Genomic DNA, 14733 nt, shown 5'->3' on the forward strand with positions numbered 1-14733 from the left:
CCTGCACGGCCCCCGGGGAAGGAGGAGCAGGAGCCTGGTGCAAAGACATGGAGGGAAGGGGGCTGCCTGCTCCCCGGGCTGCAACCACCCCCCCTTCCCCCGCCTGGTGGGGCTGCCTGCTCCCCGGGCTGCAACCACCCCCCCTTCCCCCGCCTGGTGGGGCTGCCTGCTCCCCGGGCTGCAACCACCCCCCCTTCCCCCGCCTGGAGGGGCTGCCTGCTCCCCGGGCTGCAACCACCCCCCCTTCCCCCGCCTGGAGGGGCTGCCTGCTCCCCGGGCTGCAACCACCCCCCCTTCCCCCGCCTGGAGGGGCTGCCTGCTCCCCGGGCTGCAACCACCCGCCCCCCCGCCTGGAGGGGCTGCCTGCTCCCCGGGCTGCAAGCCCCCCCTTCCCCCGCCTGGAGGGGCTGCCTGCTCCCCGGGCTGCAACCCCCCCCCTCCCCACTCTGGAGGGGCTGCCTCCTCCCCGGGCTGCAACCACCCCCCCTTCCCCCGCCTGGAGGGGCTGCCTGCTCCCCGGGCTGCAACCACCCCCCCTCCCCCGCCTGGAGGGGCTGCCTGCTCCCCGGGCTGCAACCACCCCCCCTCCCCCGCCTGGAGGGGCTGCCTGCTCCCCGGGCTGCAACCACCCGCCCCCCCGCCTGGAGGGGCTGCCTGCTCCCCGGGCTGCAACCACCCCCCCTTCCCCCGCCTGGAGGGGCTGCCTGCTCCCCGGGCTGCAACCCCCCCCTCCCCACTCTGGAGGGGCTGCCTGCTCCCCGGGCTGCAACCCCCCCTCCCCACTCTGGAGGGGCTGCCTGCTCCCCGGGCTGCAACCCCCCCCTCCCCACTCTGGAGGGGCTGCCTGCTCCCCGGGCTGCAACCACCCCCCCTCCTCCGCCTGGAGGGGCTGCCTGCTCCCCGGGCTGCAACCACCCCCCCTCCCCCCGCCTGGAGGGGCTGCCTGCTCCCCGGGCTGCAACCACCCCCCTCCCCCCGCCTGGAGGGGCTGCCTGCTCCCCGGGCTGCAACCACCCCCCTCCCCACTCTGGAGGGGCTGCCTCCTCCCCGGGCTGCAACCACCCCCCCTTCCCCCGCCTGGAGGGGCTGCCTGCTCCCCGGGCTGCAACCCCCCCTCCCCACTCTGGAGGGGCTGCCTGCTCCCCGGGCTGCAACCACCCCCCCTTCCCCCGCCTGGAGGGGCTGCCTGCTCCCCGGGCTGCAACCACCCCCCACCCCCGTGCTCCACAGGCTGCAATGATCCCTCCCTGCAATGTGTGCACCAGGGCTGCATGCTTCATTGCTTCGTGCATGTCGGATGCATAATTCATAGGCTGCAGCAATTACTCTCGCCCTCCCCCCCCCGCCCGGCAGGGTTTGCATGGCTGCTATTTCCATGCTTAATTGGGTGAACTATTCACCCCACCCTTTGCAAGCCCGAGTTTGCTTCATTTGCGGCAGCGAACCCCCCATCTCCCGGTAGGCTAGGTGCCTGCTTTATGCTTGAATCCCCCCCCGCGCCCAGTTACTCTGGAAGCTGTGCAAAACGGGGGGGTGAGGTATTCATACTTCATACATACTGTAGCGACACTATCCCCACTTCCTTATTTGCAGGCTGGGCAGGAGGTTGGGGCTTCTTGCACAGGAACATGGGGGACAGAGGCCAGAGTTTCTCTCAAGCTGCATTAAAAACTCCTTGGATTAGCGAGAAGAGGCCACTCAACCCAGGAGGTGACCAGGGAGGGGTCAGAGTGTGCAAGCCAGGGGACCTGTCCCATTCCGAGCGCACCGGCTGCATCCCCTGTGCCGTGGCTGGCATTATCCAGCCAAGGGTCCCTGCTGAACCAGGGATCAAACAACAACTCTGAGCAACTTCCCTGAGTTTTTCAACGGTGGATCTCAAAGCGCTTTACAGAATGGGAAACTGAGGCACCCGGGTGAGTGTCAGAGCCAGAGCTAGAATCCAGGTGGCAATGCAGACGGGAGTCAGGGTTCTCTTCCTGGTTCTGCTGGGCAACCTTGGACCAGTCACTTCTCTGCCTCTCCTGTATGTTGTGTCTATTTCGGGGGTGAGCTCTTGGGGACAGGTACTGTCTCTTGTTACCTGGATGTACGGCACCCTGTACAACCGGGTCTCTAAGCACTACCGTCACACCAATAACAGCTCTCCCGATCAGGGGCGGCGAGTTATATGGGCCCATGGTGCCCTTGCTCCAACAAATTCAGGGCATGGGGGCCTGGACCCACCAATGTTCAGGGCCAGGTCTCTCCCCCAGCCCCACCTGCTGCCCCGAGCATCCCCCTCTACCCCAGCCCTGACCCCCTCCTGTACTGTGAACCCCTCATCCCCGGTCCCAACCCACACCCCAACCCGCTGCCTTAGTCCTGAGCCCCTCCCACACCCCAAACCCCTCATCCCCAGCCAGAGCCTTCACCGCCCCCCCCACACCCACCCTCTGACCCAGCCCTGACCCCCCTCCCATGCTCCAAACCCCTCGGCTCCACCCCATTAATTTTGTTATGTGCAACAATATGCGGGGGTGGGGGCAGGACTTGGACCCGTTCTGGGCACTACCAAAAATTATACAAACCTGCCGCACCTGCTCCCAGTCCAGTACCCTATCTCATAACACACCGGATCAATAACAGGTTGTAACCTCTGGTGTTTAACTGGCCCCCACGTTACCCTAATATCTGAGCACCTCACAGTCTTTACCATACACCAGGCAGGGCAACAATCCGCATTGTACAGCTGGGAGGAGCTGAGACGCAGGGAGACGATGTGACGTGTCCAAGGGCCATGCAAAGAATCCGTGGCAGAGCAGCAGCTTGACCCCAGATCTCCCACCTCCTAGGCTAGCGCCCTACCCAGCCTTCGCCTCTCAAGCAGGAGTGATCCAGTTGTACTAAACGTGTCAGTCTATCTTGGCGTTTTAATCTGCAGGCTCCAAAGAGGCTCCAGGGACCTTAGCATGATCCACGCGGGCGCCACATGGATGGCACAGCAGCAGCGGACGGCAAAGGTCCCGTTATTTTAGCAGGGATGTTGAGTACGCTCAGCTCTGCACCTGGATGGCTGTTTTCAGAGCAGGGAATAAGATAAAACTCCCAGAGAGGAAGCCTCATTGGTAAAAGTAACAGAGCTGTAAACTGAGGGTATGTCATCACAGGGGTCTGTGCAAACAGGATGGGGGCCCATCGTTTCCTGGGATCAAATAGCCTCACATTGCATGGGCATGCGGCTAGGATTCTTCGGACGTGGCTACACGAGAGTGGGTTTTACAACCAATGTAGTGATATCGGTGCAGAGCCCTGTATGGACACTCTTACTTCAGTTTGACGGCGGCTTACTGGGGAGGCCCAGTGGCCTGGTGGACAGAGACTGGGACGCAGGAGACCTATGTTCTATTCCCGGCTCTGCTGCTGGGTGACCTTGCGCAAGTCACTGCCCTTCTCTGTGCCTCAGTTTCCCCATCTGTATAATGGGGGTCATGATACTGACCTAGTTTTTAAAGCGCTTTGAGCTCGACTGATGAAAACCTGTATAAGAGCTTGGTACAGAAAACTTGACAATGCTGCTGAGACCACAGCCTATCATGCTAAGCAATATTGTCCTTGAACTCCCATGCCTGCAGTTATCTCTTGTCTTATACTTAGATTGTAAGCTCCTTGGGGGCAGGGACTGTCCCTTTGTTCTGTGTTTGTACAGCACCCAGCGCAGTGGGATTCTGCTCCATCACTGGTCCTACAAATAATAATGGCAATAATATTTAATAATGACAGGTTTCAGAGTAGCAGCCGTGTTAGTCTGTATTCGCAAAAAGAAAAGGAGGACTTGTGGCACCTTAGAGACTAACCAGTTTATTTGAGCATGAGCTTTCGTGAGCTACAGCTCACTTCATCAGAATTCCTGTCTGAATGCATCCGATGAAGTGAGCTGTAGCTCACGAAAGCTTATGCTCAGATAAATTTGTTAGTCTCTAAGGTGCCACAAGTCCTCCTGTTCTTTTTGCGAATATTTAATAAGAAGCTCAATCTTATATAAGCCACTCAGACTGAAATAGGGGCATCCCCACTGTGGGTTTGCCCCAGTCTAAATCAGTTTACATTCATCCCTGTAGTTTAACTGCTGAACCTTCCCCCTGCAGACCAGCTCTTACTACAACCCAACGTGTCTGAACCATTTAAAAAAGTTACTGCACGTAATAAACCATCGAGCGTCTGGTTCAGATGTTGACCCCGGGAAGTGCGGGTGTTTAAAATATTCAGAACCTGATTCTCAGTTATGCCAAGGCCCCTGAGTGCCAGTCTGGCAGTATAAAGGAGCCTTAAAGTAGGTGAATATGGTCCCAGGACACTAAACCAGCCCTGCCTCCAGTCCCCAGCATAGGGGCATATCAGGGACATGGCTAGAGTGCTCTGCACTGTGGCTATTCTTGGCTCCCTGTGGCCCATAAGCAGTAGAGCACAAGTTAGAGCAGCCTGAGGGCTACTCTAATTACACCAGAAGCCAAACAGGTCCCAGAATACAGGGAGTGCAAAGGTGGTGTAAGGTCATGTTTGCCTTTCCCCCACCCTTCTGTCCCTGCCATACATGCAGTGAGGGAGGAACTGAGACCCGGGCCCTGAATATGCAGATTCGCAGCATTTCTATGTCCCATTATAAAACAAGGGGTTGGATATTTGGAGTGCTCCAGCTGTCATGACAACCGGACTGGGCACCAGAGTCCAGACCTTCCTGAAAATCACCCTTTCCACCACCTCCAGCGGCAGCCTTTCACGCCCAGCAGCCACATCGTGAGCGCTGGCAGAGCCCGTTACCCAGTGGGCATTGCACAGGGGACGAGGGGACTGGGGTGCTGGGCCTGCGGGTGTGAGGAGCACACAGGGTGGGTCTTGGGCACAGAGCGCAAAAATCATTCACAGGCTTCAGAAGGCTGAAATCAGCCTCCAGCCTGGAGCCTCAAAGTGCAGCCAAGATATGTGAGCCTTAAAAGGGAGCATCTTCACTGCAAGGCTCTGCCCTTAACCCGGCTCCCGTCCACACACAAAACTCTCTGACCTGAGTGGAGTGGTGCTTTCAACCCAGGCTAGCTGGCCCAGCGGAGGGGATAGACTAACACCTGGGTGCTGCTTTCACTAGGGCTGGTAACCCCACAGTGTGCAGTGGGGATGCAGGGTAAACCACCTGAGTGTGATAGTCCTCCAAACACCTTCCCACACTTTCCCTGTGTGCCCAAAAGACCAAGTTCTCCCTGTGCGCCCATCAAGCCCCCTTCTGTCCTCCTGGCTCTTCACCCACCACCCCCATTCTGACTGCTCCTCAGCCTTAATCCTGACCTGATTCGACCCACCTCCCCACTGCTGGCCTGCTGAGGGAGCTGTCAGGGAGGGCGTCATGTCAGGAGGTGGGGCAGTGCCCTGCGCCACCCTGCATCGTTCCAAACCCCTTTTTCCAGCATAGCCCGCCCTAGTGGAAGCCCCAGGGAACAACCTCCTTCTTGGGTGGCATCCACCTGGAAATTAACCAGCCTCCCAGACGCTGCTGAGTGTTTGCAAAGGGCTTTGATGCTCCCAGATGAAAGGAGAGCTACAAGCCTGCAGAACTGGTTATTGTCCTCCTCCTCTAGGGCTGGCCCAGGCTTGCAAACCCCCCACACCTGCTGGTCCCAGCTCAGTGACGTGTCTACACCCTTCTCTGTTCTGTTCACTCGGAGCCTCAACCCCGTTTATAAGCCTGAGTCTGATTTACCTCGGGTAGTGAATTCAGTCTGGGTATAAAATGCCCGTCAGCTTCCCTCCCTCCCCCAGCTGACCCCCTGCCAGCTTCCCCCATTACTATCTGGGGGGGGCACACACCACACCCGGAGCCAGCCCCATGACCAGTTGGGGGGGTCAAATGACTGCACAGACTGGGCCGAAGAGCTCCTCTTCCCCATGAAGGTGGTGACAATAAGGACAATGCAGGGCGCCCCACAGCCAGTCTAAGCGAGGCAGATGTGTCACATCAGACCTGTGGCCCCAGCTGACCCAGGGGGGATTAACTGGCCTGGCAGCTCCAGTCTGGAAGCGGCTCGCCTAGAGGTGGAGCATGGAGCCCGCCAGACTTTGACAATGGGTTGGGATCTCCTGGCCTGGGGAAACACCCTGGCAAACAGCAGAGGAGCCTTGGATCAATACAAACAAGGCGTCACCTTGCCATGGAGTCTCTCAGCCAAAGTGCTTGGTAAATATTCATTCATGGAGTCTCCCAACACCCCCTTGCATTGGGCTGGCTGGGACTTTATGAAACACAGACGCTCCCTGGTCTGTGTGGTTATGAAAGATTATGAAAGGTATCAAGGTTGGAAGGGACCTCAGGAGGTCATCTAGTCCAACCCCCTGCTCAAAGCAGGACCAATCCCCAATTTTTGCCCCAGATCCCTAAATGGCCCCCTCAAGGATTGAACTCACAATCCTGGGTTTAGCAGGCCAATGCTCAAACCACTGAGCTACCCCTCCCCCCAGGGTAGCTGTTGGTTCCAGGTTCAGATTTTGCAGTGTTGTCCACCGGCAGGCACGCTCCACCCTAGAGGGGGTGCATGACGGTGGTGGGGTGGTGTTACTCAGCTTGGCCACAGTCTTAAGGGCCTGAGCACCTTCTGCTCCCTGCTGCGAGCAGCACTGTACAGGATCGGGGCCCGTGGAGCAAGCCAGTTCCGGCACATTCGTTCACTTCCACCCAGGGCAGAGAGGCCAACTTTGGAGTGCTGCAGAGGCTCATAGGCATCTCAGCGTGCTCTCCCTCACCCCCACCCAAGCTGGATGGGAGGCTGGTGGGTGAAGACAGGCTGAGAACCGGCCTCTGGTTCCCCCTTACTCAGCTGGCAGAGCACACCCCTCCTGGCAGAGCCGTGACTCAGAGCGGAGAGTGGGGCCATGCTAGTCAGAGCAGTTCTGCCCCTTCTCCAGCCACCCAGACTGTGCTACAAGACCGTGCACCCCCTTACCGCTGCAAACTGTACCAAGCAGGGTCAGTGGGGAGAGGGGATAGGTAGGTCCAATTTCCTCTCCCGTATTGTTCCCCGGTGGCACAGCCCTTGCCGACACCCCAGTTGGCATCTCCCAGACATGTTCCTGGTCAGGCCTGGCGGGTTGGCTGCCAGGAGAGCAGAAGGCAGAGCCCTCAGAGGACGAGAGCCTTGCACCAGCAAAGGGTGTGAGCAGGTGGTGAGTACAACACAAGGGGCTGGAGGGGCTTTGGAGTCTAGTCTCTGGGATCCCTCCCCTGCTGGGATCCCTCCCCTGCTCCAGAACGAGGAGACAGCCCCGTCCCCCAGGAGGGAAGGAGCCCGAGGCTGTAAAACGCCACCTGCGCTGATGGGGTTCAGGGAGTAACAACAGCCCTTGGCCCGTCTCCAGCACCATCCTTCCACAAGCGCTCAGAGAGTCGCCCCAACAGGAACGAATCAGCCCCAGGGCTGGGTCATAGCGTTAGCCCCATTCGACGTGGGGCAACCCGGGCCTGGAGAGGGGATGTGACTTACATAAAGTCACCTCACGAGTCAATGGTGGAGCTAGGACCAGAACCCAGGAGTCCTGACGCCCGTGGCTTAAAGGGGTCCAAAAATAGTCCAGAGGGTGGAGGGAATCATTGTCTACGGCAAGGGAAGTGACATTGCATCTGCCTGCCCCCCATCAGTTCTGTGCCCCCCGCACCTCTGCTTCTCCGGCAGCTGCTGGGACTCCACCCCCCAGCCCTTCCCAGGCGGGTGCTGCAAGGAGAGGAGCCACCCGGTCCCCATTGCTCCCAGGAGGGGAAGGGGGAGCCGACCCACTTTGCGCTGCTGGGCTCTCCTGTGAGAACGATGGGGGCTCGCGACTGCACCGCCTGCCTCTGATTGGCTGCTCTCCCCCAGGGGGTGGGGCGGTAGTGAAGGCAGCCAATCAGAGGGGGGGTTTCCTGCAGGTTGGGCTGATGTGTGCACCCCTCAGTGACCCAGCTCCAATTGTAGAAACGTTATTTCCCGGGGTCCTTGTGACCCGGTGCCCTTGAAGCCCTGCTGATGCCCCCGTCCTGTACGAGCCCCACAACCGCCCGCTCTGCGGTACCCGAACGCACACAGCCGAGGCTGCAGGGCCCCCTCAGCCTTTGGGCGCCAAAGGAAGAGCTGACACGTCCAAGTGCTATTATTTGCGGTTATTGGGCATCTCTGACCTAAGCTATTTATCTGGGCCAGGCTCTTCAAAGAGGAGGCCCTAAGTGACGCCCACAGGAGCTGCCGGGTGCACGGCTCGCTCAAAAACCTGGCCCCAAAGGTGGGTGCTGAGCCCTTGGGAACCTGGCCCTGGGCTCTGCCATGAAGACGCGACACACAGCCTGAGTCAGATGACCCCATCCTAATCCCTCAGCCAATCTCCCAGCGCCACAGATGGCAGGAGATCCCTTCCAGCTGGAGCTCAAGGGAAAGGTGACTTCCCCCGCCCCAGCTCTGATCCCATCCCCACAGGGCGGTGGCTGGCTGGACCTGCCGCAAAGCATGTTCAGGAATCGGCCTGGAGATTGTGTTGAGCCCAGTCTAGCTCAAGGCACTTCCTGGGCTAAGAATAAGCACGATAACAACAACAATAATAATCATGCCTAACTGATATATAGGGCTTTTAAGCCATAGATCTCAAAGCATTTTACCAAGGAGGTCAGTATCAGATGCGGAAACCGAGGCACAGAGTGGGGAAATTATTTGCCCACGGTCACCCTGGCAGAGCCAGGAATAAAACCCAGTTTCTTCTGTCCCAGGTCAGTGCTTTATCCCCTAGGCTACACTGTTTTGCATAGTGCAGCAACTGCAGCTGGGTCTGAGCTGTTAGTCCAGCTCCCAAGGCCAGTGCAGGATCATTCCCTGCAGCGTATCACCCTGGGCATTTTTTACTCTAGTTTGACTCAAGCCCTGGGGCTCCCACCACTTCCTCTGGGAGACAACTCCCCCCACCCCCTCCGATCTGCACCAGGAGGAAGTTTTTCCTGCTATGTCACCTACCTTTTCCTTTCATCCCATTGCCTCTAATGATATGTCCTCCGAACACCCTAAAATCATTCCTCCCTCACATCCGTCAGCGCCTGGTTAGCCGGCCCCCTTCAGCCACACTGGTTGAAACACGTTTGTCATTTGTGGATGGTATCTAGCCATGCCCAGAAAAATGAGTTACACCCTGGGGCTGTCCAAGGAGGGGGGGCTCATTAGCCAGATTTCTGCAGCCAGGAAAAGAAAACCAGGCTCCGAGGCCTTTTAACTGATCACTCCTGCCGCTGCTCTGGAGCAACACAATGTGAGGGTTTAGGAGACAATCCTGTGCCCCAAAGGGCTCGTGAATCTAGCAGAGAGGCAGACCAAGGACCGATGGCTGGATGCTGAAGTCAGACACATTCAGATTAGAAATCAGGCCCCCGTTTGTCACCATGAGGGGAGTAACCACGGGAACAAACTCCCAAGATTCTCCATGTCTTGCTCTCTTCAAGTCCCCGACCGGCTGCCTTGCTGGGAGAGACACTTGGCCAAACACACGTTATTGGGCTCAAGGCAGAGGTAACTGGATGACATTCACATGTAGGAGGTCAGACTAGAAATACCTGGCACTTTTCACCCATAAATCTCAAAGCCCTTCACAGAGCAGTGTCATTATCCCCATTTTACAGATGGGGAAACTGAGGCACAGAGCGGCCAAGTGACTTGCCCAAGGTCACCCAGCATGCCATTGGCACAGCCAGGAATAGAATCAAGGTCTCAGGCCACTGCACTGCCTCTTTTGGCCTTACAGTTTATGACTCACGCCCCTTCCCTTGTCTCCAGCTAAATTCATTTTCATGAACCAGGAGCAGAAAACCAACCCCCTTCTAACCTTGCGTCTCCAGCTGAGACACAGGCCTCCTGCACCTGTGCCGGGTAAGCCTCTTGAAGGATTCACAATCTCCACCCCCACCCCACCTTTGTGTCCTTTCCACTTAGAATGAGCTTCTCTCGAGTGGAGGGCAGAATGAGAATTAACTCTGACAGGGGATTAGAGTCTAGTAAGGAGTAGAAATAAACCAGAGTGCGGGGGACAAATAGAGGAGAGCGATGGAGACAGGGACACTGGCAGACAGGACTCCAGGGTTCTATTTCCACCACTGGGAGTGTCAGGTAGTGGTTAGAGCAGGGAACCTATGACTTGCTGTGAGCATGTCAAAAAGGAAGCGTCCAAGAAGTGGAAATCTGGACAGATGACTAGGGAGGAGTATAAAAATATTGCTCGAGCATGCAGGGGTGTAATCAGGAAGACCAAGGCACAATTGGAGTTGCAACTAGAGAGGGATGTGAAGGGTAACAAGAAGGATTTCTACAGGTATATTAGCAACAAGAAGAAGGTCAGGGAAAGTGTGGGCCCCTTACTGAATGGTGGAGGCAACCTAGTGACAGATGATGTGGAAAAAGCTGAAGTACTCAGTGCTTTTTTTGCCTCCGTCTTCACAGACCAGGTCAGCTCCCAGACTGCTGCATTGGGCAGCACAGTATGGGGAGGAGGTGAGCAGCCCTCAGGGGTGAAAGAACCACACATCGCCACCCAGGAATTTCAAAGTCCTGCGGCCAATCACGCTGGTGCTAAAGTGCTTCCAATAGCGGTTGGAAAAATGTGTATAATGGTAGATGTTAGGCAGCCTTAGCACAAGGGCCACTACTACAAAGCGAGGACTCCTCCAACTTTCAGCCTGGAAAATAGCAGGCAACCGATGATCAGAGAAGATGCCAAAGCTGCTCCTCTCCTCCTGTTTCTGCTCCGCTTTAGCTCTTCCCCAGCCGCGCTCTGGGGCTAGCTAGTGATGCAGCCTTTCCATTGGTTCTTGGCAGTTTCCTGTTTGGCCTTCCCAAATCACATGCTATCCGGCCCACCCCAGAGACCTTCCCCATCCCTGTCCCAGACAGCTCCACTGAGTGAGGGCCTGCATGAAGGACACCTGGCCAAATGGCAGGCTGAAGTCAATGGTCTGGAGCAGGGCAGAGGTCGGAACAACACGCGATCCAGACCTCTTATCCGCTCCCCTTTAAACTGCAGTGTCGCTGATGGGAATTCACTGCCCCTAAGCATGGGAGGATCCCCCTTGCTTTAGCGAAGGTGGGGGCATGCTGGATCTTTTCATCCCATGCCTGGCTCCTGGCCCTTCACTGTCAATCAATTAACTCTGCCCCACTCCATAGCTAACCCCTTTTTACAGCTGGAGAGGCCAAGGCAGAAAGGTTCAGTGATTTGCCCATAGGTCACATAGTGAGTCAGTGGCAGACATGGGATGCAACCCAGACCCCAGGGCTCTCAGTCCCAGAGTATATAATGGGGACCCAGAAAGTACAAACACTGGGCCTGATCCCATGAGGTGCTGAGCTCCCAAGAGTTCAGCACTTCCCAGGATTGAGCCCCTATCCTGTTACCTCTGGCGTCCACTTTCACTAGGGGATAAGATGAAGCGACTCTCTTAAGATTTGCTTAATTCGTAGATGTTAAGGCTAGAAGGGACCCTTACGACCCCCCAGTCCGATACCCCGCACAGCCAGGCCAGAGAACCTCGCCCCGAGACTCCTGCATCAAACCCACAACCAGGAGCGGCGGTAGAGCATAAAGACATCCCTCTTGCTTTAAAGCCTTACGAAGAAACAAGTGGTCTCTCGGGAGTTAAATTAAAACATTGAGGTGATAGTTCAATCTTTCATTAAGTCTCATTACGATCTTTTGATCATAGTTTTCAACTTATTGAAAGCAAGAGAAATATACACAAGATGAAGAAACTCTCACATCTCACCGTAAAGGTACGTGAACTTATCTGGGTCCAGGCAGCATATAGACTAAACTAAGAACATTTAGAAATAAAGGGCCAACCATTAGGAGAGAAATCTCAGCAACCGCAGGAATCTGTGCATCAGTGGGATGCTGTAGCATGTGCCGGTTAGGGGAGGTGGCTGCTCATAGACTCGCCACCTGGAATTTGCATCTAGCTAAAATCAAGTCAGGGGAACTGCTGCCTTTCCCCTTTCACTAGATGAGCTTCATAGGCCAGATTTCCAAGAGCGCTTGGTTCTACTTGGGTAGTGATCAATGGCTCCATGTCTAGTTGGCAGCCGGTATCAAGTGGAGTACCCCAAGTGTCGGTCCTGGGGCCGGTTTTGTTCAATATCTTCATAAATGATCTGGAGGATGGTGTGGATTGCACTCTCAGCAAATTTGCGGATGATACTAAACTGGGAGGAGTGGTAGATACGCTGGAGGGGAGGGATAGGATACAGAAAGACCTAGACAAATTGGAGGATTGGGCCAAAAGAAATCTGATGAGGTTCAATAAGGATAAGTGCAGGGTCCTGCACTTAGGACGGAAGAACCCAATGCACAGCTACAGACTAGGGACCGAATGGCTAGGCAGCAGTTCTGCAGAAAAGGACCTAGGGGTGACAGTGGACGAGAAGCTGGATATGAGTCAGCAGTGTGCCCTTGTTGCCAAGAAGGCCAATGGCATTTTGGGATGTATAAGTAGGGGCATAGCGAGCAGATCGAGGGACGTGATCGTTCCCCTCTATTCGACATTGGTGAGGCCTCATCTGGAGTACTGTGTCCAGTTTTGGGCCCCACACTTCAAGAAGGATGTGGAGAAATTGGAGAGAGTCCAGCGAAGGGCAACAAAAATTATTAGGGGACTGGAACACATGAGTTATGAGGAGAGGCTGAGGGAGCTGGGATTGTTTAGCCTGCAGAAGAGAAGAATGAGGGGGGATTTGATAGCTGCTTTCAACTACCTGAAAGGGGGTTCCAAAGAGGATGGATCTAGACTGTTCTCAATGGTAGCAGATGACAGAACGAGGAGTAATGGTCTCAAGTTGCAGTGGGGGAGGTTTAGATTGGATATTAGGAAAAACTTTTTCACTAAGAGGGTGGTGAAACACTGGAATGCGTTACCTAGGGAGGTGGTAGAATCTCCTTCCTTTGAGGTTTTTAAGGTCAGGCTTGACAAAGCCCTGGCTGGGATGATTTAACTGGGAATTGGTCCTGCTTTGAGCAGGGGGTTGGACTAGATGACCTTCTGGGGTCCCTTCCAACCCTGATATTCTATGATTCTATACTTCCGGTTTACTGAGACTAGGAGAATCCTGCATCTTGGCAGGGGTTAGACTAGATGACCCTTGTGGTCCCTTCTAACCCTATGATACTAAGGCATCAAGGTTAGTTCTCCTTTACCTTACACACTCACTGACTAACCCTAACCTAAACGTGACTTTTCCTGATCGAGACAAACCCATAGGCACCTAAGAGGATAACTGCACGGTAATTGGTGTAACTGCAGCATGTGTAGACACACCTGAGTGAGCTTTGCTCAAGGACCGGTAGTAGTGAAGTCATAGCAGCATGGGCCAGCTGTCTGAGTACTTACCTAGGGTCCTGGGAGGGCCCATAGAGCCTGTCCTAAAGCTAGCTAGATCACAGCTCCAGTGGGCATGTTCACACGTGCTGCAATCAAATTTGAATGCAGGGTTCACACACCCGAAACGCAACTGGTAGGTTTACTAAACTTCTCAGCACCCAGCAGAGCGCCAAGAACAATGGAGAATTGCCCCCCGCCCCCAACCACATGCACTGAAACCCTGGTTGCTGGGTTTTCTGAAAAGCTGGCCCATACCCCACGGGGGCACACCCCTTGGGAGATCTTCTTTTCACCTGACCAGCTCTTCCACCACTGGGAAATTCCCCTTCTTTTGCCTGTGAAAGCCATCAGCGACAGAGCGTGTGTTTGAGAACGCGTGGGCCTGATCTTTAGCTGGCATGAATTGGTGTCACTCCACTGACTTCCACCAGCCAAGGATGTGGCCTTCCAGCCCCTGCCAACACTCCAGCTGGAGCTTGCTTAGTTTTCAGCATGTCCAGAAGCAGAGATTCACATTCGCAGGCTGAGGCACAAAAATAAAATGTGGCCGGTATCCTGAGATCACTGGAGCGAAGGCCACCAAAGCCATCTCCCTGGGATGTCTTTTAGCTGCGGGCTCACAGAGGCTGTATTGTAATTTGCCTCTATTACACGTGATTTACTAATGCCGGGAGTTTGGAGCCAGGTTATCAGCTTTAGTGACAGGACACAGGAGCCATTGAGCAGCCTGGTCAGGGTTCAACCAGGGATCTCGTCGTGTCAGGGAAATGCTGGTCTGGACAGCTGCAGGTAACAGCTCTAGGCACAGCAGCACTCGGGACACTCCCCCTTTCTTTGCTTCCCCCCCGCATGCTCCCCAGCAGCGAACATCTCCCCAGCTGCAGGTATGAGTGAAGCCTTGGGCCTAGACCCAGCTCCAGAAGCACCTGGGTTGGTGACCAGACACACACAGGCCCAGGTCTGATGAAGTGAGCTGTAGCTCACGAAAGCTTATGCTCAAATAAATTGGTTAGTCTCTAAGGTGCCACAAGTCCTCCTTTTCTTTTTGCGAATACAGACTAACATGGCTGCTACTCTGAAACCTGCCAGAGGTACTGTGGCTCCTAGCTCCCACTGATTTCCATGGAAGTTGGGTGCCTAAATGCCTTTGAGGATCTGGGCCAAAGCTCCCAAAGGAGCCAAACACTTGTGTCCAAGGGTAGGATTTGGCCTTCAGCCCTTTTCATCCACGTGAAGTGATTGCCACCAACCCCTTCCTGCCCTGGGACCCAGCCATTGCTTCCACATCCCCCATGGAGTTATGGGTCACAGGTTATAGCAGCCTCGCTGACAGCTGAGGA

The sequence above is a fragment of the Lepidochelys kempii genome, chromosome 25, assembly GCF_965140285.1.
Source record: "Lepidochelys kempii isolate rLepKem1 chromosome 25, rLepKem1.hap1, whole genome shotgun sequence".
NCBI classification, from domain to species: domain Eukaryota; kingdom Metazoa; phylum Chordata; order Testudines; family Cheloniidae; genus Lepidochelys; species Lepidochelys kempii.